Source organism: Sciurus carolinensis, chromosome X, assembly GCF_902686445.1.
Source record: "Sciurus carolinensis chromosome X, mSciCar1.2, whole genome shotgun sequence".
Taxonomy (NCBI): Eukaryota; Metazoa; Chordata; class Mammalia; order Rodentia; family Sciuridae; genus Sciurus; species Sciurus carolinensis.
In genome coordinates, this window is record NC_062232.1 from 118544963 (window position 1) to 118570493 (window position 25531).

The 25531-nt window shown below is 40.2% G+C and overlaps 1 non-coding gene across 1 annotated transcript; it reads right to left on the bottom strand.

The window, feature by feature from the left end:
• Positions 1–21918: 21918 nt before the first annotated feature.
• Positions 21919–21991, bottom strand: Trnaa-agc (transfer RNA alanine (anticodon AGC)). Its single transcript has one exon. It is a non-coding gene; the product is annotated as a tRNA-Ala (tRNA).
• Between the last annotated feature and the right edge of the window lie 3540 nt (positions 21992–25531).

The following is a 25531-nucleotide window of genomic DNA, read 5'->3' on the forward strand; positions in this document are numbered from 1 at the left end:
ATTAAGCATACACAGTCATTAATACATTTTCCTTCTATAAAATGCACATTTATACAATTCTGGTGTTGTGTCACATAGAAATAATATATCTCTTGAAGAGAACTAAATATTCAAGAAAATATGCATACACCAGCTTTTGAAAAAGCTACATTTCAGAACAACATTTCGTCCTTTTTGGAAGTCCATAAAAATAGATCTGTTGTAATTCCTGCTTGTAAATTCAGTGTGGGGACAAACTTCGGAGGAGTTCCTACATCCTAGGAGAGTGGTGTGTCAGCGTCCTAATTGGGAATGCCCTGTTAGTTGTTGCAGTGTAAATGAGGACTTTTCCCAATCACCTGCCTGAGACAGAAGTCCTTCGCACAGGCTGCGCTTGACCTCTCATTAAATCCACTTGCAGGACTAACCAGCAGCTGCTGCTGACAGGAGCCCACACGTAATCTCTTTAACCTTGTCCTGTAAGGCGCACACAAGTCGTGACCGGGGAATTCAAAGTAAATTAGGTTTCACTTGAAAGTCTGTAATCTAAATTCAATTTGATTAAAATGATGCCTGGTTTGTGTTTGTAATGAAATATTCGGCTGCAACTAGTAGCAGTATTTTTTTTCTTTTGGAATTCATACACCTAAGTCCATTCTTTCATAACCACGTCTATCTTGATTTTATTTTAAGATGGTCAGTTTTCCATTATTACCTTGTCTCCACATTCTTGAAATGAAGAGGCCCTTAGAGGTAGGAGATGTAGGCAAAAACAAACAAACAAAAAACCCCACAAAAATAAAAACTATTCATTTAGCAAAATATTATAGAGAGATGGCAAGTTTATTATCTAATTTCAGAAATTCAAGAGGAAAGGGTCACTTCGGAAGTCCAAATATGGTTGTTCTGTGTTGGAAATATTTTCCATATATTTCATATCATAGTATTAGAACTCTTTTATTACATGTAAGTTTCATCCTGCAACTGTTTTGTTAAATGAATTGTTCTTAGTCAACACAGTTTCTCATGGAAATTGAGTTAGTGAAAATCATAAATCATTACCAGAATTATTCTTTTTTTTATATCTCCTATTCCTTTTCTAAACTTACTGTTTTTAAGCAGGTAATTCTGTTTTCTAAGCATAACCTACAGAGGGTTGAAAACAACTAGGCTTCAGTCATTTTTTGTCAGGAGCTAGATGCAGGAGATTTTATAAACCACTTCTTAAAGCTATTGTTTTTCTTCATCTTTAAGACCTCCATCCTCTCCCCACAAATCTCAAAGGCCTAAGAAGCAGTCTGCAAGGCTGAAATGTGTTTGGTTATCAGAGAACTTTAGGAGCACAAGCAGGAGTGAAAAAAAAACTTGAGAGGAGGCAGGAGGTGTTTACAGTGTTGGGAGCCCAGGGCATTTCTGGGTGAGTGCTTCCCTCTAGGAATTACTCCTGATATTTGATTTGTTTAAAAAAAAAAAGTCATTTAGCCAGGAGCAATGGTGTAGCCTGTAATCTCAACTATTGGTGAGGCTGAGGCAGGAGGAGGCAAGTTTAAGGTTAACCTCTGCAGTTTAGTGAGACCCTGTCTCAAAATAAAAGGGCTGGGGGTGTAACTCAGTGGTAGAGGGCCCTGGGTCAATCCCTGGTTTTGGGGAGGGGGAAAAGTCAATTCTATAATGAACATTGAGAATACACATTTGCTCTTTGGTTGTTCTAATCTAAGCCATCCTCCTCCTATATGTTGGATCACTGATTTTTTTGTTCTGAGGTTCTGGGGATGGAACCCAGAGCTTCATACATGCTAGCCAAATGCTCTCCCACTGAGCTAACTCCTTTGCCCAATTGAGTCATCTTTTCAAAAGTTTGCTAATAGAGAGCTGGGGATGTAGCTCAAGCTTGCCCAGAGTGAGTGAGGCCCTGGTTTCAATCCTCAGCACTGGAAAAAAAAATTACTTATTGAACTTAAAGAACAAATTATTGAGTTATAATTTACATTCAGTGAGGTCCTCAGATCTTAAATGTAGAGAAGCATCAATTTTTGTATACATGTATACTCATGATCATCACCTGGGTCGGGATGCCTGACTTTTTTTTTTTTATTGTAACCACTGAGCTGCATCCCCAGTCATTTTTATCTCTTATTTTGAGAAATTATTTTTATTTCTTATTTCTTATTCTTATCTTGCCAAATTTCTGAGGCTGCAACTGGCCTTGAACTTGTGATCCTCCTGCCTCAGCCTTCTGAGTTGCTGGGATTACAGGCCTGCACCACCACACCAGCTGCCTGACATCTTTAGCACCCTAGCAAATTCATCCTGTGCTCCTAAGCTACACTTTGAAAACTTTATTGCTAATTAAAATTTGAGCGGGGTATTTATATGTAAAAGTCCTGATCTCTTTTAGCTGAATTTAACTGTTTAAGTACCATGTATTCAATACGTGGTTAATGAAAGTTTTGATTTTTAAAATTTATTCTGACTTTTCTTCTGTCTCTTTTCCTAAGCAAGTGGAGTACTTACGAAAATTTTTACTCTCAGGGTCTTTGACCGTGAAGACAAAACCTAGAGGACCCCATATGAGGGCAACAGCAGCAGCATCAGCCCACGATTCCCTGATGCTTCCTCCCACCCCTCTAGGCTTCAATCTGGGATCTGGGGGAAAAAATAAAAAGAACTGTTTTCACGTGTATTGCTGATCACGCATTAAGACTTGAAACCAGGGACCTGAGAGCACATAATATGGACATAGTGCTTTACAGTTTGTGAGAGCGCTTTCCTCTACGTTGCCTTCTTGGATCTGTCTTCACAGCTCTTCTAAACGGCAAAGCATGTGTTTCCCTTCCTACTCCTCAATAGAGGAGGCCGTCAACAGTCAGTGAAAGGACTTGTGCAGGATCACAGAAAGGGGAGGTATTTGAACTTGACTTTATATTGATCTGACCTCAAAGCCACTAAACAGCAGAAAAACCTCCAGAATCTTAACCCTGTGTTCCAAAATGAAATTACTTTCATTTTGTGTGTGTGTGCACGTGCGTGCATTTATTTTTCCCAAAGGAAAATAGCGTTTGGAGTTCCTTTTTCTCAGCTGTCCTCTTTCTACCTCACATGGCATAGTAGTTTTTATCAGTTCTTGGACCAGTGAGAAGTGGCAGTGGCAACATGTGGGCAGATTATTCCGTGGGGAGGTCACTCTGGAGCAGCTAGGGAAGGAAGTAGTGTGCACTGGAAAAGGTGTCCAAGGGAAGTAATAGAGTCTGTCTCAAACTAACTGGGGAATTGTGGGTCAGTCTCCAGATACGATAATACTCAGCAAAGGAAGTCACCCAGCAGGATGGCTGTCTGCTGTGAACATTCATCTCTGTGTGAGTGGTGGGAGAGGGAGGATTTTGGAGAACTGCCTTTATCCAGTAAGGTAGCCACTAGCCACAAGGAGCTCTTTAAATTTGTGTTGCTTCAAATTAAATAAAATGGAAAATTTAGTTTCTTAGTTGTAGTAGGCACTTTTCATGTATACAATATTCACATGATTATGTATTGATCAGCAAAGATACAGAGTATTTCCATTAGCGCAGAAGGTTCTAATGGGTGTTGCTATCTGGAACAGTGGCAGCCATTCCTCCATACTTTGTGCTAGGAACTCTTAGTTGATGATTCAGACGAGATGTACCTCAGACCCCCTGAAAACCTCTGTGGGTGTTTACCACACACCCCTCTACCTACCATCTCTGCCTGCTACTTTGCAACTGTTTATTCTCCCCTTCCCAACTTTGGCTTTTTCTAAAGATGAAGACAGGAAATAATTTTCTGTTGTCTTTGTTGGAAAAAAAAAAAGCAAGTCTCAGTCTTTGGGGGTTTTGAAAGCAAGGCAGGGATAGAAGGATTCCCACTTGAATTATGTCTCTTTAGCTTATCTTTCCTCACATTCATTCACATTTATTGAACCCAGAGCCTGTGCATGCTAAGCATGTGCTCTACCACTGAGCTCCATTCCCATCCTAAACAAGATAATTTCTTAGCAAATTATATGCTTAACTCATGAAACTAGCACATTTCCTCTTCCCTTCCAGTCTTGCATATTTGCAGTTTTGGGGGATAGGATTGTGGGGAACTGTAAAATTTCGAGTCATGAAGCGCTTTTTAATTTGGGGTGCAAAGGTCATGAGTCGTAAGACTTTAGGATGCAGCTTAGGATTGTTTGCAGTGCCAACAGATTTTATTATTTAGAATGGCTTATTAATAACAGGAGTTAAATCCTTTTATTAACGGTGGGACATCTTAAGACAATCACTAGTCATTGTTAAAATGAAGAACAGCTCATTATTTCTCATATCTTAAAGATTGAACCCTTCACCATGATTAATAAAGGATAGTTGTTATCTGCTTTGGTCACAAAAATTCATGTACAAAAGAAACACTTTGGCAAATTAAAAGTAAAATGGTAGTATGAACACTTGTATCTGCACTGCTAATTAAAAGACTTAACTTATTAGGCCTTGAGGGGGGAGGAAAAAAGAAACAAACAAGTATAATTTGCCAGATTAATTTTATGGTCTGTTCTATTTAATCAAACTATACCTTTTAATGAAAATGACAAATCTGAGTTGTCAGAATGTGGTAGATAAGGAAGATAAAGGTCATATATTTTAATGTCACAGAAGGTCTTATTAAAGGAACCTTAATTACATTAGGTATCCATGAAACATTAATTAAATACTGTCTGAAATAATTAGGTCCAAGTTACTGATGGTTTAATTAAACTCAGTTTCTTATTTTATAAGAAAACTAAAGGTCCAATATCTCTGTTGGCAGCATAATTGATAGTATGTCAAAAAGGCAAAATAGTAACCTTGACCAACCATAGAGAGGGTGATATGGCTCTCAGGGCCTTGTGCGCATGGACTCCATTCACCCTGGTGGCCTGCCTGCGCAGTTGCCACTAATACTTCATTGTGTGTGTGCTATTGGCAACTCTAACCTTTTGGGTAACAAAACATGGATGCCCTTGAGTAGGGGAGGTGCATGTAATACAGATCAAGTTCATCACTTAAGTTCATGCCACATATGCAGACAGATGAGATGCTTTATACACTCCCCTCTTCCTTTTTAGAGAGGCATCCTGCCTTTTGTCACCTCTGCTCATTGTATTTCAGAACTGCCAGTCACCCTTCTGACCCTTGTGACCCTTCTGACTGTTCACCATCTGCCCAGAAGGTATCATGGCATTAAAGAAAGATGACTCTAAACTCCATTCCCATACTTATTCAGTATTTCTGTGCTACAGTATTCATTTTCTTTGGTTGTATCTCTTTGTAGTTCAGAGCATGAATTTTGGAATCAGATTGCAGGGTTTAAATCTCAGCTGTGCCTCACATGTGTGACTTTGGATAAATTACTTCTTTGAATTGGTTTCCTCATCTGCAAAATATTAGATTTAATAATAGCTACTTAATATATTGGTGTGAGGATAAAGCTTTAATGTATATAAGCACCTAGCATGTGAAAAGTCTGTGATGTGCCCTACAAAATTGATACAGATATTCTGTAGACTATAGATAGAATCATGGAGATTTGAGGCCCAGATTAGATAAGTGGGTAAATCCAAGTGAAATGCCAATTTAAAATAACTTTAGAATATGATAGAAGGGAAGGATATGTTGCAAAAACAAAAAATATGATGAGATTTTATGTGCTGATGATTTAAAATAGACTCAAGATCTTTTCTTTCCTTTTCTTTCTTTCTCTTTCTTTCTTCTCTCTCTCTCTCTCTTTCATTCTTTCTCTTCTTCTTCAGTACTGAGGATCCAAACCAGGGCCTCACATATGCTAGGCAAACACTCTACCACTGAGCTACAACCCCTTTTAAAATTTTAAGACGGGGACTTACTACATTGACCACACTGGCCTTGAACTTGGGATCCTCTTACCTCAGCCTCCCGAGTAGCTGAGATTATAGGCATGCATCACCATGCCTGGCTCAGGTTTGTTCATTTGTTTTGTTTTTGTTTCTTGATTCTTGGGCTCACCAAACCATGTCCTGTCTCTGTGCTGAGGGTGCATGGGGGTTGATGATTGAACAGGGGAAGAGAACAAATTTACTACACTGTAGGACAGTTGGCTCTTCTATCCCTTTGGGGGAAAAAAAAGAAATATTATCTTATTGTTTCTAAGCTATTTCCACTACATTATTTTCTTTATTCCTCTCAGCAGCCCTGTGAAGTAGTTATTGACTGTTAGCCCTATTTGACAGACGAGGAAACTGCAGCATAGAGAAGTTAAGTACCATGCAAGCTGACACCTTGCACATGGGGATTGACTCTGCGTGCAATGCTTTTTGTCAATGACACCACCCTAACCCTGAGCCAGCACAGTATCAGGTTTAGAGCAGGTGTGTGCAAGTTGGCCTGTGGGCTCAACCTCACTAGTCTTTGTGAGCTAAAAATGGATTTTTCATTTTTATTGATTTTTCATACTGGGGCTTAAACCCAGGGGTGCTTTACCACTGAGCTACATCCCCAGCCCTTTTTTTATTTTTAGACATGATCTCTCTCACTAAGTTGCCCAGTCATTCCAGAAACTTGATATCCTCCTGCCTCAGTCTCCTTCTCCTGGAAGCTGGCATCCCAGCCATCACACCTGGCCTGGTGGATTTTACATTATAAATGGATTGTAAAGAAGGAGGAGGAGGAGGAGGTGGGGAAGGGGAAAGAGAAGGAGCAATGATGGAAACTTGAGTGTGACTGGCAAAATGTTTGTTGTATTGGACCCTTAACAGAAAAGTCTGCTGTCCCTGTTTATTATTATAATCCTTCTCAAAGACAAATGTGGTTAAGATTCAACAGGGGCTGGGTGCAATGTTGCATGCCTGTAATCCCAGCAGCTCAGGAGGCTGAGGCAAGAGGATCACAAGTTTGAGGCCAGCCTCAGTAAATTAGCAAGGCTCTAAAGCAATTTAGCAAGATCCTGTCTCAAAAAAAAAAGCGGGGCGGGGGGGTGTCTAGGAATGTAACTCAGTGGTAAAGCACCTCTGGGTTCAGTCACCAGCAGCACACAAATACACTCACACCCGCACCCACACCCAAAAAAAATCCCCCTGGGATCTTGTGAAAATGCAGATTCTGATTCAGTGGGTCTAGGGCAGAGCTGAGAGTCTGCATGTCTAAGAAGCTCCCGGTGACACTCATGCTGCTGGTACTTGGACCATGCTTTGAATAGTAAGGGTTGTGACTCAGACTGCCTCTGCGTCCCTAAACATGCTCTCATAGGAGCACACACTAAGTACTTTCCATTTGTCTGTCTCCATAGGACTTTAATGTCAGTGTTCATAGCAGGTACAATTTCAATAATTCACTTTCAAAACATTCTCTATCTTTTCCTTTCAAATGGTGACGACTTCCACCTGCTGCCTCCAACAGCTTCTCTGTGCTACATGCCAGACCCTGGGATGTAATGATTCGAAGAGAGAAGCATGTGACTTGGCCCCTGTTTTCCAGGAGTGTCTGGTCGAGGCCCACACTGCTTAGTTTGGCATAGTCCCTTCATAGTCCTCCTCAGTTGCAGGTCCACTTCCATTTTAAGCATCTCCTACAGAGCCCCCACTTTCCCCAGCTTCTCTGTGGGCCCTCTTATCTACTGTAGACTCTGGGTTCTTTCTGCAGGCTCTTCTCTGCTTCTTTCCTGGCCCTGGCCTGGCTTCCCTGGTAGGAGCCCTCAGCGTTTTCTTTTGCTCTCTCCTTGGTATGGTGCTCTATTCCATTTGCACAGAACTTGCATTTCGAAGCTAAGTGCAGAGCCTCGGGAGTCTGCTTTTGAAGCAGTGTGGTCCTCCCCTTTCAGTGTACGGTCAGCTTCCTCCTTGCTTGAATCTCATCTAGGCGACTTCGATACTGAGCCTGGGGAATGTGACTTACTCCATTTGTGTTTCACCTAATGTCTTGTTAATAATGAGTAAATACTAATTACATATATGCCACAGTTGTCATTTCCTACAGTAGTTGTGGTCAGCAGTTTATAGTTCAAAGAGAGCAGTGCTACCACACAATATTACATCTCACCTGATTTCTGGCCTAGATTGGGACACAGCAGTCCTTATTCCATAAAGAATGAGCTTCTCTATTATTATTATTATTATTAGTAGTAGTAGTAGTAGTAGTAGTACTGGGGATGGAACTGGGGGTGCTCTACCACTGAGTAACAATATCCCTAGCCCTTTTAAAATTTTATTGTGAGACAGGGTATCACTAGGTTGCCGGGGGCTGGCCTTGAACTTGTCATCCTCCTGCCTGGTTCCCAAGTCACTGGGTTTACACTTGTGCACTGCCACACCCCTCTTGAATTTCTCTGATTATAGTCCCAACGTGTATCCTTCTGATTTTGCCTAGGTCGTGTCATTGTACCCTTCTTTTACTCCTGAAGTCCTGTCATTTTAAGTGGGATGACAAACATGGGTCCAGTGCCATTTTTTGCTACAGCTGCTTCTCATCCTTTCAGCTCCCTAACCCTACCTACTCCAAATATCTCTCAATTTATTGTGTTCTGCATGTCTTGGACAAGTCTCACCACTGACTGTAGTCCCCATTTCCATGCTGATGGAAAGAGTATCATAAACTATGAAGCTGGAAGGAACTGATCTGGTGTGATTGCCTCAATAGAAAAGGCAGAATGAAATTATGACATTTTCAGGTACATGGATGGAGCTGGAGAGTATCATGCTAAGTGAGATAAACCAATCCCCAAAAACCAAGGCTGAATATTTCCTCTGATAAGCAGATGCTGATCCATAGTGGGGGTGGGTAGGGGAGAATGAAGGAATTTTGAATTGTGTAGAGGGGAGTGAGGGGAGAGGTGGGGCAGTGGGGATGGGAAGGACAGTAGATTGTGAGACAGACATTATTACATGTATGATTACAGTACTGATGTGACTCAGCACCATGTAGGGCCAGAGGAATGAGAAGTTATGCTCCATTTGTGTACAATGTGTCAAAATGCATTCTACTGTCATGTTTAACCAATTAGAACAAATTAAAAAAAAAAGAAAAGAAAAGAAAAGGCAGAAACTGAAACCCAGAAAAGAGAAGCCGTTTGCTCAGGGTCACACAACACATTGGTGGTAGGGTAAGACCTAAATCTTCACCTATTATTATTTTCATTCTAATCTATTGCCTCCTAGAGAGCACTTCAAGTTTAAAATGCATTGAAATTGCCCGATACCATGGTGCATGCCTGTAATCCCAGCAATTTGGGAGGCTGAGGCAGGAGAATCACAGGTTTGAGGCCAGGCTCAACAACTTAATGAGAGCTTATCTGAAAATAAAAACCAAAGTGAGCTGGGAATGTAGCTCAGTGATAAAGTGCACCTGGGATCAATCTCCAGTATGAAAAAAAAAAGCATTGATATACTACAAAAATAGTGTGAATGCATGTGACATAGGAGTAAAACAGAAGAGCATACTGTTAATTTTCCTATTTCTCAACACATACCTGGGTTGTCTTTAACGTCTATGGTTTTCTTTCTGACAGCAGTTGTACTAAGTCCCCAGGTAATCTTGCATGCATATATATTTGAAAATAATTCCCTTTTTGTAAAACAGAATCCACCCTTTTTAATCTAGCATATTTGACTTTTGGTATAGATAATAGTATACATAAGTGCAGAATCCAATGCCCTCCTACACTGAAACCCCCAAAGCTGATAGAAAGCTCAGGAGGATGGTAAACTTAAACCTAGGAAACAAGTTTAAAAGCCAGCCAGTTGCCACCCATTCATTCATTCTCATCTGTCTATCACTGGTTAGTTTAATTCCTTTTCTGCATCTCCCCCCACACCCTTTGTTTATCCCTCAGTGAGGCTACCTATACTGGGAGAGGGGCCTGAGGAATCCAAGCTATGCAGAGACTTTAGTGTTCAAACTGGTCATTAAATACATAGGATTTGTAAGCTCTCAGTAAACTTTAGAAAATATTTCAAGTAGTGAATGCTTTTCTTCTTTTAAAAACAATTAGGTTTAGTTCCAGTGACCATTTGTTTCCAACAATTTTATTTCGCTTTCTACCACTGGGAAAAAATGTCGAGGGCAGGGATGTTTTCGTTGCTTTGTTCAAACGGCAACAATCACATTCAGATCTTTTATTTAACTTGGGTTTTACTTACAGCTCAATATGGATATTGTCCTAAATTAATTGCTATCACAGTATGGCTGATGATGACACAAATGGTAGTTAAGGATTAATTTCTGAAAAGCAAAAATATTTTTTTAAGAAATGGAATAATTAGATGTTACAGTGTGTTAGACATGATAATATATTTGCATGTTTGCCCTTACTTAAGATATATTAAATCCTAAAGAGAGTAGGCAAATATTGATAATGTATCTTAGAAATCACTTTTTAGAAATGGAAAATAGCGCAGGGTGTGGTGGTGCATGCCTGTAATCCTATTGACTTGGGAGGCTGAGGCAGGAGGATCGTAAGTTTGAGGCCAGACTCAGCAACTTAGCAAGGCCCTAAGTAATATAGCAAGATCCTGCCTCAAATGTCTGAAAATAAAAAATAAGGAAGGGGCTGGGGATATAGCTCAGTGATAAAGCACCCCTGGGTTCAATCCCCAGTACCAAAAATATATTAAAAAAAAAAAAAAAAGAGAAAAGAAAGAAATGGGAAGTAGCTTCAGATGTCTAGTGTATCTCACATGTTGGTCAGAGATCTCTTCCCTATACATACCAACCAAAATTCTACGTGTGGTTACCTTGAATGGCTGCTCCTAGGACAATGGATTTGACCACGTGTACGAGTGACATCATGCAGTACTTGTCTTTCTGTGCCTGGCTTATTTCATTTAACATAATGATCTGCAATTCCATCCATGTCATCACAAATGACAGGACTTCATTCTTCGTTAAGACTGAATAGTATTCTATTGTGCACATGTAGTACATTTTCTTTGTCCTTTCGTCAGTTGATGGACACGGGTTGGTTCCTTGTCTTGGCTTTTGTGAATAGTGCTGCAATAAACGTGGAGTGCAGATGTCTCTTTAATGGGCTGATTTCATTTCCTTTGGATGTATACCCAGCAGTGGATTGCTGGGTCTTATGGTAGTTCTATTTTTAATTATTATTATTATTATTATTATTTGGTAGTGGGGATTGAACTCAGGGGCACTGGGCCACTGAACCATATCCCCAGCCCTATTTTGTATTTTATGTAGAGACAGGGTCTCACTGAGTTGCTTAGCACCTCACTTTTGCTGAGGCTGGCTTTGAACTCACGATCCTCCTGTCTCAACCTCCCTAGCCACTGGGATTACAGGTATGTGCCACTGCGCCCAGCTTATTTTTAATTTTTTGAGAGACTTCCATACTGTTTTCCATATCGGCTGTACTCATTTACATTCCCACCAACAGTTTATAAGAGTTCCTTTGTTCTCCACATTCTTGCCAACAATTGTTATCTTTGACCTTTTTGGTAACAGCTGTTCTGACTGAAGTGCTGTAATATCTTGTGGTTTTGACTTTCATTTCCCTGATTAGTGATGCTGAGTATTTTTTCATATACTTGTTGTCCATTTGTATGTCTTCTTTTGAGAAATGTCTGTTCAAGCCTTTTCCCATTAAAAAAAAAAAATTGAGACATTGGGGCTGGGACTGTAGCTCAGTGAAAGCGCTTTCCTAGCATGAGTGAGGCACTGGGTTCGATCCTCAGTGCCACATAAAAATAAGCAAAGTAAAGGCATTCTGTCCTTCTACAACTATTAAAAAAATTGAGACATAATATTTATAGATCTTCGTGGGGAACATTATGATAATTCTATACATGCATACAATGTACCATTTCCTACAATTTAAAAAATATTTTTAATTATAGATGGACATGATACCTTTATTATTTATTATTTTTATGCAGTGCTGAGGATTGAACCCAGTGCCTCACATGTGCAAGACAAGCATTCTACCACTGAGCTACAACCCCAGCCCCATTTCCTACAATTTTAGTCATATTTATGTGTTGGGAGTTTTATACTCTTCTGGTTATTTTTGAAATATATTGTTGATTGTTTTAACCAGTGGTTATCCTTCCATGCTCTAGGAAACCAGAACTAATTAATCTCTAATTGTTTTTTGGTGCCCCTTATCTAACCTCTTTCTCTATGCCTCCCCACTCTCTTTCCCAGTCTCCAGTGACCACTGTTCCACTCTGTTCTTCTATGAGATTGACTTTTTAGTTTCCACAAACGAGTGGGAACATGTGATACTTGTCTTTTGGTGTCTGTCTTATTTCCCTTAACATAATGACCTCCAGTTCCATCCATGTTACTATAAATGACAGTATTTCATTCTTTTTTGTGGCTGAATAATATTCCATTGAGTATATGTATTATGTTTTCTTTATCCATGCATCTGTTGATGGGTATCATGTTTGATTCCATATATTAACTGTTGTGAGTAGTGCTGCAGTAAACACAAGAGTGAAAGTATCCCTTTGGTATACTGATTTCATTTCCATTCACTATGCACCCAGTAGTGGAATTGCTGGGTAGTTCTCTTTCAGTTTTTTAAGGAATCTCCCATGTTTTCTATAATGGCTGTATGAATTTACATTCCCACTAACAACATGTTAAGAGTTTCCCCTTTCTCCACATCCTGGCCAGCATTTGTTATTTTATTTATTTATTTTTTTATCTTTTTGATGGTAGACATTCTAACTGGAGTGAGATGATGTGTGTGTGTATGTGTGTGTCTGTGTTTTGCAGTGCTAGTCATAGAACCTAGGGTCTTGCACATGGTAGGCAAGTGCTCCACCACTGAGCTGTTCCCTTAGCTCCTCATTTTGGTTTTGTTTTCTTTTTCTTTTTGGTATGGGGATTGAATCCAGGGGTGCTTTACCACTGAGCTATATCTACAACCCTTTTTAACTTGTAAAAAGTTTGAGACAGGGTCTTGCTAAGTTTCTAAGGGCCTCACTAAGTTGCTGAGGCTGGCCTCAAACTTGTGATCCTCCTGCCTCAGCCTCCCAAGCTGCTGGGATTACAGGCATGCACCACTGTGCCTGGCTTCATTGTGGTTTTGATTTGCGTTTCCTGGATGATTAGTGATGTTGAGTGTTTTTCATGCACTTGTTGCCCTTCACATGTCTTCTTTTGTGCACTGTCTATTCATTTGTTTAGCTTATTATAAATTTTGTTTTTCTGATGATCGGTTTCTTTTTCTTATGTATTCTGGATATTAATCCCTTGTCAGATGAATAGTTTGAAAATGTTTTCACCCACTCTGTATGTTCTTTCTTAACTCTATTTATTGTTTCCTTTGTTCTGAGGAAGCTTCTTAGTTGGATATAATACCATTTGTCTATGTTTGCTTTTGTTGCTTGTGCTTTGGGTTACTGTCCAAAAAGCTGTGCCTATGCCATATGTTGAAGTGTTTCCTTTATGTTTCCTGGTAGTAATTTCATTGCTTCAAGTTTTACATTTAGGTCTTTGATCCGTTTTGAGTTGATTTTTGTATATGGTGAAAAGAAGGGATCCAGTTTCATAATTCTGCTTATGTATCTCCAATTTTGCCAGCACGATTTATTGGAGAGATTGTTCTTTCTCCAATATATGTTCTTAGCACCTTTGTCAAAAACCAGCCAACTTTATGTATGTGGACCAATTTCTGGGTTCTATATTATGTTTCATTGATCTGTGTCTGTTTTTATGTGCCAGTACTATGGTGTTTTGGTTACTATAGCTCTTTTTTGGTTTTGGTATTTGGGACTGAACCCAGGGATGCTTTACCATTGAGCCACAGCCCCATTTCTTTTTATTTTTATTTTGAGACGGGTTTTGTTAAATTGCTGAGGCTAGCCTCCAACTTATGATCTTCCTGCCTTAACCTCCTGAGTCACTGGAATTAGAGATGCATGCCACTGTGCCTGGCTTTACTATAGCTTTTTTTTCCCTTGTGGTACAGGCCTTGAACACAGGGCCTCGCACTTGCTAAGTAAGTACTCTCCACTGCAGTTGAACTCAGAGGCACTCTACCACTGAGCTATATCCTCAGCCATTTTTGTAAAACTTTATTTTTAGACAGGGTCTTGCTAAATTGCCACAGCTGGCCTCAAACTTATGATCCTCCTGCATCAGCCTCTCAAGAGCTGGGATGACAGGCAAGCATCACCACCCCTGGCTAGTTACTGTAGCTTCATAGTCAGGCATTATGATGCTTCCACCTTTGTTTCTCTGTTAAAGATCACTTTGGCTTTTCTGGATCTTTTGTAATTCCTTATGAATTTTAGGATTGCTGTTTTGTAGTTCTGTGAAGAATGTCATTGGTATTTTGATAGAGATTGAATCTATGGATTACTTTGAGTACGATGGTCATTTCAACAATATTAATTTCTCTGATGAATGAACAATTTGTTTCCTCTATAATTTCTTTCATCAGTGTTATATAACTTTTTTGTATAGATCTTTCACTCCCTTGGTTAAAGTTATTCCTAAATATTTTATTTTTTGTAGCTATTATGAACGTTATTGTCTTCTTGATTCTTTTTCAGAAAGTTCATTATTGGTGTATCAAAATCCTCCTATTTTCATATGTTGATTTTTGTGTCCTGCAACTATACTGAATTCATTTATTAGTGCTAATAGCTTTTTTGATGAAATTTTTTTTTTATCTATACAAAATCATGTCATCTGCAAACATGGATGAATTATCATCTTCCTTTCCAATTGGGATGCCCTTTTTTTTGTTTAATTGCTCTTGATAAGACTTTCAATACCATATTGAATAAGAGTGGTAAAAGTGGGCATCCTCATCTTGTTCTAGATTTTCTACCAAAATGCTTTCAACTTTTCCCCATGATATTGGCTGTGAATTTTTTTTTCCCCTTTGATACTGGGGATTAAACCCAGGAGCACTTAACCACTGAGCAACATTCCCAGTCCTTTTTATATTTTATTTAGAGACAGGGTCTCACTGAGTTGCTTAGGCTTTGAACTCATGATCCTCCTGCCTCAGCCTCCCGAGTCACTGGGATTATAGACGTGCGCCACTGTGCCAGGCTTGGCTGTGAACTTTTTATGGATAGCCTTTAGTATTTTGAGAAGTGTTCCTTATATTCTTGACTTGTTGAGAACTTTTTTCACGAAGAGATGTTGAATCTTATCAAATGCTTTTCCTGTATCTGTTTAGATGATCACATACCGTCGATGCATTGTATCATGTTTATTGATTTGTGTATGTTGAACCGTCAATGCAATCCCTGGGTTGAATCCCACTAGATTACAGTATATGGTCATTTTGATATGCTGTTAGATTTGGATTGCCAGTATTTTGTTGAGAATTTTTCCGTCTATGTTCATGAGGGATATTGGCCTATTTTTTTGTGTGTGTCTTTCGTTTTTTTATCAGGTTAATGATGTTTGCCCATTTTAAATTGGGTTCTTTTCTTGCCAATGAATTGCTTGAATTCCTTATATATTTTAAATATTTGCCCTTTATGAAATGTATGGTTTACAGATACTTTCTCTAATCTGTAAGTTGTCCTTTTATTTTGTTGATAGTTTCCTTTGCTGTACATAAAATTTTTAGTGTGATGTTATATCATTTACTTATTTTCGCAACAAAAGTCTGAGCTTTTGTTCAGTTGTTACCAAGGGCAATGCCAATGGATGTTTTCCTTGTTTTCTTCCAAGAGTGTTATGGTTTCAGGTCTTGTTTTTTTAAATGTATTTGAGTTTATTTTTTTATTTTTATTATTATTATTGTTTTGCAGTGCTGGAATTGAACCCAGGGCACTCTACCACTGAGCTCCATCCTCAGCCCTTTTATTTTGAGACAGGGTCTTGCTAAGTTGCCCGAGCTGGCCTCCAGCATTTGATTTTCCTGCTTCAGCTTCCTGAGATGCTGGAATTACAGGTACATGTCGTGGGTTACAGGCATGCACCAGGCCAGGTTTTGGTTTTTCAGTCCATTTAGCCACTATATGTCTTTTTTTCTTTTACATTTTTCTGCAGTGCTGGGTATTGAACCTGGGGCCTCACAAATGCTAGGTCAGCACTCCACCACTGAGCCACATCTATGTATTTTAGTTAGAGTATTTAATCCATTTAAATTCCTTTTGATTATTGATAGCTAAGGACTTATTATGACTACTTTGATTGCTGTTTTCTAGTTGTTGTGTAGATTCTTTCTTCTTCCTCTCTTACTGTTTTCCTTTGCAGTTGCATGATTCTCTCCAGTAGTGTGTTTTGATTCTTTGCTTTTAATTTAAAGTGTATCTATTAAGGTTTTATGCTTCGTTGTTACAAAAAAACATTTTAGAATTAGAACAGGATATTTTAAGCTGATAACAACTTTGATTATAAAAAAATTACACTTGAACTCTACTTTTGAAATTTTTGTTTTTGCCTTTTGGTACTGCAGATTCAACCCAGAGCCTTGCATATGCTAAGCATGTGTTCTACCACTGAGGTACACTCCTAGCTTTGGAATAATTTTGGAGGGCACTGGGGATTAAATCCAGGGGTGCTTTACAACTGAGCTACATCCCCAGGCCTTTTTATTTTTATTTTTTATTTTAAGACAGGGTCTCAATAAGTTGTTGAGGGTCTTGCTAAGAAGCTGAGGCTGTCCTTGAACTTGAGATCCTCCTGTCTTAGCCTCCTAAATTGCCAGGATTACAGGCATGTCTGAGCACGCCTGCCTCATTTTTACCTTGTCCATTTGGTGATGTCATGTTTTCCTGATCATCCTTAACCCTTTGTGGTCATGCACTGACATTTGTGCACTGAAGAAGTAGGTACTTGTTTCTAACCTTTGCAGTTGGGCTTGTCTGGGATTGTCCTTCAGTTGTAAGACTAAGACTGTTCAGAGATTGTAGGCAGACTATCTGGTGTGATCCCTAAGTCCATGATCACTGTAGCTGTTTCAGCACTAGGAGACAAGCTTAGCCCCCATCTGCCACAGCTGGTGCAATCTTGGCTGGAATTCCATTGCTTCTAAGGCTGGTTTAGCACCAGGCTGGAATCCTGTGGCTGCTGAGGCTGGTGTAGCAATGGGGGTATCCAAAGACCACAGCCATTGTGACCTACCTGTCATTGAAATTTGTCCAAAACCTAAGACCACTACAGTTGGGGGTAGCAATGATGTAGCCTGGGTGCAGGGGTGCAGGATTGATCTTGGTGAGGGTTGGGTCTAGAGGCTCAGTCTGTGGGTACCAGCATGGAGTCAGAGATCTTGAGGTTCTGCCTAGTCTTGGATTTTATTGTGGTGGTCTTGGATGATATCTCTCACCATGTGGAACTGCTGGGTGTTGGGGGAGAGATGGTAAAATTATCCTTCCTATCCTGTCCAATGCATGTTTCCCTATTACTGTGCCATAACCAGGTACTGTTATCTCTCACCTGGTTTCTGTAGCTCTTGCAAACGCATTTTTGAGTGCAGATAGTTGTTCAAATTGTTTCTGTGGGGGGATACTCACTGGAGAGTTCTATTCCACCTCCTTGCTTTGCTCTCTCAGTTTCTAATCTCAAAAATTTTAAATAAAATTTATCTGTTGCCAGTGGCCTGGCCCACACTGGGGACTTTATTTACTTAAAGGAGGAGTGCTGTGCAGTGCTTTGTGGGAGGAAGGAGAAAGACCTTTTCTGAGTTCAGAAGCCTTCTGCAAATGCAGGGAATTATATGCCAGCAGCTCCTAGAGTCCTCTTTGGAGGAGCAAACACGGGCCCTGGGAAAGAAAGTTATTTTCAAATCAGCATACAGCACTTTGACCCTTAATTCTGAGCAGGTAGTTTGGTGATTTGTCACTGCTTATCATTTAAAAAGCATCCCCTCTGAGCAGGCCACCTCAAGGCTATGGGAACCTGTGGACCAGGTTGGGACAGCTAGAGACCCTGAGTCAGGATGACAAGGAGCAGAGGAGACAGCCCCTGGACCCATGAACACAGCCCGGAGCCCCACAAGGCAGTTGCACTTCCTTTTCCGCTAAGAGCGCATACCTGCTGTCCTCCCCACTTTGCCATAAAGATCTTTCCTAAAAAGAGAGTGGCCAATGAATTATGGAGTAGGAATGTACTGACAAAGGTAGAATGTGTCCTGTTATCAGTCACACACATTCAAGCCCAGCCTAGGGCAGCACTGTAGAGGGGACTATAAGCTCTGGGATCTTCTCATTCAACTAAGATTGCTTCATACAAAACTTGACAATGCCTGCCTGAGAGCCATTGTCGATATTCAACATTTTTTAAAATAGCTGAACAGACTAGACAATAAGGCATGACAGAAAACTTGGACAGGAGACTGGCTTGGACTCTGGCTTAAGAAAGAATCATACTATTAAAAGTAGGCAACAAACACACATTTCTAAGTGTTTAATTTATTTGAAAATAAGACTCAACTTTGCTATTCATTTATTTTCTTCCTCTAAAGCAACAAAGACAAGCAGAACTCAATTTCAGTTGCTTGTTAGGGTATCTCCCTAGCCTTTCTTTTTCACATGAAAATGCTCACACACAGTAACTCCATGATCCTCTCTTACTGTTTGATGAGACAGGGAAAGGGGTAAGAAGATGACTTGAAAGGCCTTTCAGAAAGGAATTGTACCACTGAAAAGTGTCTCAGGACCAGCATTAAACCATTCATTCATTCTTTCATTCATTTGTTCAGCAAATATTTATTTAGTACTTGCAGTGTGCCATGGGGATATAGTGGTGAACAAGATCACCATAGCCCTGCCAGGGCTGTCATCTGGCCCATCTTGCCCAAGACAGTCCTGTTTTTAGCACAAGAGATCCCACACCTTGGGAAACCCCTGAGTTCTTGGAAAATTGGGACGATTAGTCACCCTGTGTACTTCTTAAAAGTTCACACTCCACAGATGCCTGAGAATTCCCCTGGGGAGGTGAATTGTGGGGACCTGAGTCCTAGTACCAGAGCTGTTCTTTCATATCTATGGCATCTTGATCACTTTACTAAACCTCAGTTTCTCATCTGTAAATGGGAAGCATAATTCTACCTCAAAGAGTTATTTCCAGGTGAGATAAAGTTTATTGATGGGTCTTGAGGAACTGGCTATGATGACAGCTATTTTTAGCCAGCGATGAAAAAGGGAGATATAGCTGGAGATGACCCATTAACTCTGGAAATGAGAGGCTACTCTGTTTTGCTAAATCAGGGTAGGACCTACCAGAAATCTGGCTGTAATATTTTGTTATTGCTGTTTCAATACAGTAAGATCTCGGCTCTGCAGTGCTTTGTGGGAGGAAGGAGTCGTTTCCCACAGAGAGGCCCACCTGGTAGTTAACTACTTGATATGCCGGCAGGTGTAGAAAGTGCAGGTACCTTATTCTCAAAGTGGGAAGTTGAGCTAAAAGATAGAAGAAGGACATAAAAAGTCTTACACTTACCCTGCTCCTGGTGGGGGTTAGTTTTCACCTTTTCTCTTCAGGGATCTCATTAAGATTCCTTTTTGCTTTGTCACACTCTCTATTACCCATACTTTGTAATCTTATTTAGCATTCCATGAGCACCCAGCATGTATTAGGCATTTTGCTGGGGTCTGGGATGCCTAGGGGAAGCTGACCTGGTGCCTTTTCTCAAAAAGTCAATTGTCTGGTTGGAGGGACACACACAAACACAAGGTTTTTTTGGTTTTTTTTTAAGTCTTTGATTCCATCCTTTATTTAGCTGTTCTTTTTTGCCATCCTTGCACTCCCACTCTCTGCGCCACCCCATTTGTTTTAGAAAGTCACTCTAAGGCCTTTGTTTTTCCCTGTCTTCAAATATCTCCTCCTCCCCAGCTCATTTAATGTTCCCTTCCATGGCTCCGGTGTCCACTGCCTTGTGAGGAACAGCTGACTCACAGGCACCACTGACAATGGCTTTTCATGCATTGCCTTGTAAACTCATCTGACTTTTAAAAAAGACTGTTCTTCACTCATCCTTACTAGTGATGTACGCTGTCTCATTATTAGCTGATGATAGTGCCATTTCCAAAGCTTTATTGGAACATAGCTCCATCCTGAGTCAAAGGGCATCTATCCTTCAACTGGCAATGGTTAAGGACAGAAGGGTATAAGAATGAACTTCAATTATTTCTTCTATTACATAATTGTAGAATTACTACTATCATATCTATGATGTTCTAGGCATTTTTTATACATCATTCCTAATTTTTATACCATTCCTTTTTTTTTTTTTTTTTTTGGTGGTACTGGGGATCAAACTCAGGGCCTTGTGCTTGCAAGGCAAGCACTCTACCAGCTGAGCTATCTCCCCAGCCCTTAAACCATTCCTTTAAATTAGGCATTATTACGTCCATTTTATTGATGAGGAAACCAAGGCCCAGAGAAGTTCTAAAATTTGCCTGGGATATATAGCTCGTAGAAGGTTCACAGACATGAACTCTGTGGCATATTCTTAGCAAAGGTCACAGGATAAATTTGATATAATGGAAGCTGTCCCAATCAACTTTATTTGACTGACATACATTATTTAAGTCTATGTTTTCACTCACCTGCAGTGAGGAAATCTTGATTTTTTTCCCCCTCATGTTTAGATTCAACTTTTGAAATTCCTTGGTAGAAGGTGGTTTGTCCCACTACTTCAGGTGTACTAACTTAGGTAAAACCATATTTTTTCTTTTTTATTTTTTTGTTACTGGGGATTGAACCCAGGGGTGCTTAACCACTGAGCCACAGGCTCAGTCCTTTTTTATGTTTTATTTTGAAACAGGGGCTCACTATGTTGCTGAGGCTGGCTTTGAACTTGTGATCCTCTAGCCTCAGCCTCCTGAGCCGCTGGGATTGCAGGCATGCACCAGCACACCTGGCTGTATTTTGCCTTTAAATTTATTTATTTTTTTTAGTAGATGGTTTTATGGGGTGCTGAGGATGAAACCCAGTGCCTCACATGTGCAAGGCAATCATTCTACTACTGAGCCACAACCCCAGCCCCCTGTATTTTGTCTTTAAAAAAATAAAAATCTCTGAGCTGAGCACTGTGGCACACACATGTAGTCCAACAACTCAGGAGACTGAGGCAGGAGGAATACACGTTTGAGGCTAACCTCTACATCTTAGCTGGATACCCCGTCCAAAAGAAGTCTCTGTGTTGGCTACCCATTGGGTTCAGGTGTACTCCACTGTCCCTGTATATGTTAAACATATTGTTCAGGATTGCTGTGGCAGAGCCAGGTCTTAAGACTTTCCATCTTATTCATGCCTTTCTCATGAATACACCCCACAGTTCCCCTAAACCATAATACTCTCTCATAAGTCATCTTTCGGTCCTAATTCCAGCTTGGATGGTGAGGAGATGGATGGATGTGCCCTTTAGAATGTTTCTGCTCACAGTCATGATTGTACATTTCATAATTGTAAACCATGGTCATATGGACACATTCTTATCTTTTCCTTGCTCTTTGGGGGCCATGAATCCCCACACAGCCCCTCAGGAAGACTTGCATTTTGGTCCAACATAGGAGACATTTCATTTCTCTCTAGGTCCCAAACACATTTTTCTAAGCTGCTGACCCTTATTTTTTTGGCTGGAGGTATTATTTTAGTTATTTTATTTTATTTGGGGGTGGGGTGGGTACCGGGAGATTGAACTCGGGGGTACTCAACCACTGAGCCACATTCCTAGCTTTTTTTTATATTGTACTTAGAGACAAGGTCTCACTGAGTTGCTTAGCACCTCACTGTCGCTAAGACTGGCTTTGAACTTGTGATCCTCCTGCCTCAGCCTCCCAAACCTCTGGGATTACAGGGGCATGCCATCATACCCACATTCTTTAATGCTGCCTCAGAGAGGGGGAGAAGAAGAGGGTGTGAAATGTACCCACTTTTTTTTTTTTTTAACAGTACCGGGGATTAGAACTCAGGACCTTGTGCTTGCAAGGCAAGCACTCTACCAACTGAGAGCTGTATTCCCAGGTCCCCCTCCCCATGTTTCTTTTTTCTTTTCCCCTTGTAGTGCTGGGGATTGAACCCAGGACCTCATGCATGCTAGGCAAGCGCTCTACCGCTGAGCCACACCCTCAGCCCATGTCTTTCTCTCTTGATTCAAAAAAGACCTGTAACTGATGTTGGAGCCTTGGAGACATTTCCTACTTATGCTGGTGAAAGGGGGAACCTGAAAAGCAGGTGGGGGAACTATTTTGTGGCTAGATTTATCTTCAAGTGTTTGGGATCAGATGAGACCTGTAGACGATGGGCCTCTTGTCACTGGGAGGGTATGTGTCCAACCTGAGCAGAACATGAGAATGGAATCTCATGGATTTCCCCCTCCCCAGGACGGAGAATGAGGCAGGCTGTTTTCATCCCCAGGTCCATATTTCACCCTTCCTCAGCTCATGGTATCTCAGTAATTGCTTTCCTTTTTTTCTCTTCCACCTGTTCATGGAAGACATGGTATCAGGAATTTTTAATACAATTTCAGAATGATGCTGAAATTGTCTGGTGTCTGGGGTCACCTCTTGAAGCTAAAAGGAAAGACTCTGTCTTCTGGGGAATTCCCAAGAATTGATTTCTCTTAATGAGATGTAGATAGGTGTGTTGCTCACACCTGACCCTGTTGTATATTTTTTCCCATCCCCTCTGGGATGAATACTGAATAATTAGGAAGGAATCCTTCATGTTCTCTTTGAGTTAAAAAACAAGGACAATCTATTCTGATCATTCTCATGACTCTTACTGCCCCATCTATTAATAACTCTTTTCTCTGTTTCACATGCCAGGAGATGAGAATTGGACCAATCTTACATTGACTTGTATTATCATTTATTCAGCAAATATTTACTAGTGTCTGTAATGTGCTAGGCGTATTCTAAGGGGTTGAGGGTACAATAGTAAATGAAACAGTTAAAAATTCTAGTCTCTGTGGAATTTACACTCAAGTTGGAGAGAAATAGACAATATGTATTAGCTAAAATAAATCAGTGAGCTATGTGTGGTTCTCCCCTCATAGCAGCCTGAGGGCATGAAGAGATGTTAAATACTAACTTAGAGTAATTCTGGAACTTGGCTCCACCATCCAGGTTAATGAAACTGCTGGATTCCCCTCCCTGCTCCAGTGCCTTTGGTTCCTGAGCAGACCAGTTTTAACTTTTACGCTTCTTGGCACAGTGCCAACATAGGTTATGTGGGCTAGTGCCCTGCCTGCCATCCAACTGGGCTGTATTACTGCCACCACCACTGTGACTCTTGCTTACTTGGATCCATCTTTTTTGCTTGTACATGAATCAGATCATTCATCCCAGTGAGGGGTTCCCTTCCTTCTCCCTTTGTTCTTGTGGCAACTGTTGATTTTGTTCCCTCTGACCAGATTTCTACTTCTCTCTGCACCCCAGATTTAATCCTTACCTGTTGGTGACATAGTATGGCTAGTGTTCCAAATCATGCTATTTTATGAAAGGTAGATATCTGCTAACTTTTGTTGGTTGATTCTTTTTAAAATTACTCAGTATTTTTGCTGATAATAATGTATGTTCGCTTAGTAGAACTGGAAAACACAGACAAATACAAAAAAGAAAATAGTCACTAATAATGCTAACACCCAGAGATACCTAACGGACACAAGGACCAACTCCTGGCCATGCAACCTATGCAGTCTTACAGGGCCCAGTGCCTAGAAGGATTCTGCACTTGGTTTAATGTTCTTCTATTGCTGTCTCAACACTTTCAATAATTTTTGAACAAGTGGCCACATATTTTCATTTTGCCCTGGGACCTACTAATGAGGTAGCTGGTCCTGCCTACTTTAACCTCATATATCCTCCTGGTCTTTCTTCATCTATCGATTGGTTTTAAAAATCCCTGGGATTGGGCTGGGGTTGTGGCTCAGTGGTAGAGTGCTTGCCTGGCACATGTGAGGTACTGGATTTGATCGTCAGCACCACATAGAAATAAATAAATAGATAAATAAAATAAAAGTATTGTGTCCATCTACAACTAAAAAAAATCTTAAAAAATCACTGGGATTATAGGGTTTGTATATTTTTAATTTTGCTTCTTTCTTTGAACATTATAAATGATGTGCAAATGCTTCTATTTCATTAGATATTGTTTGAAAGCATTTTTATTCATTAATGAACAACATTCTATCACTATTTAATATTTTCCTGTTGTTCATCTTTTAGGTTGTTAGTAGATTCTTGAACTCTTCTTTCATACATCAATGTCTGAAACATTGTGAGTGCTAAGTAAATGTTAGCCATTATTACATTTTCTGTGGTCCCTCAAGCATTTCTTAAGAGTCCACTGATCTCTCAAGGGATGGAATCCAATTTGTTCTCTAGGTTTCCTGTGCTTTCGGACATCACTCAAGAAACTGGGTTTCCTGTGCTGGGTGATAAGACTTAGAAGTAATTCGAAACCTGAATATTTACACCTTAGTGCTGGGCAGTTCCTTAAAGAATTGCAAATTCTTAGTCTTGTGAATATGGAATCCTTTGCAGCTCGGAAGATAAAGGTTCAAAGGCTCCTATCTCTAACTGTAGAGACAGTGTTAAGATTTGAGCCCAGTTCTGTCAGTTGGTATTTTTACTTCATCAGTATTCACCATTTTTAATCATCAAAGACAGCAAGGTGCATTACCTTGCTTGAGTTAACCTAAGAATTTCTGGAAAGTGGCAGAGCATTAAGTATACAGCAGATGCTGATCTTCTGAAGGTGTGTCAATGCCCTTGTCATTTCCCTCTGATAATGTGAATCAGTGTATGGGGTAGGGACAGCTAAGGGAGAGCTGTTAAATTCTTTCCTCTTGAATCTGCTTCCTGCATCCTCTTGTGCAGGATGGTACTGCCACAATGCTTGGCAGCTTGAACAAGGAAAAGGAGTTAGTTGTTCATTGGGCATTAAGAAGTTCAAAATTTTTTGTGCTTCTAAAATAGGTTTCAGCTGCTAAAAACAGTGCAGGCAAAGAAAAAAATGATTGCTCTTGACTTCAGTATTAAGGCCCTGGGTATTGTTTTTCTTTCTGCTCTTTGGAATCTTATTTTTTTTATAGAGAAAGAGGATTTTTTTTAGAAGAGATTTTTAAGGGATAAAAATTTAAAAGCCAGGCACATTTGAGTGCTTTAGTTTTCTTTTCCCAGTTGGAATGATAATGATGGCTACACAAATTGCTTCCTTGACCTCTAGGTCCTGGTTGGCCTCTCTGGCCTCCATAACTCAGGAATATAGAGGAAAGACTATTATATTAAAGTAGCTGATCTGCGAAATATTGTACTTTCTCCAAAGCATTCTTTTGCCCTCAAACCATTTTGTTGTAGTGGTTCAGCCAGATGTTGGGACAAGTGTTATTTATTTCTTCCAAATATTTCAGGGTGGCAGCTTTTCCCTTTGTACCTACGTCTATGAACTTTTAATACTTTTAATACTGGTAAGAGATTCTATTGGAAGTTGAGATTTAGGGAAGGTGAGTATTCAGGTCATGCTTGGAGCCATTAACTGACTTTGAACTAAGCCTGCCTACCTGGTGTGAGAGAGGCACTGTCGCAAAGGTGAGGGGATTGCCACAAGGGGAGCGTGCACAGTTTCAGGGAGGCAGGCTGCTTGTGTGGAGATAGCACCCAGGCATG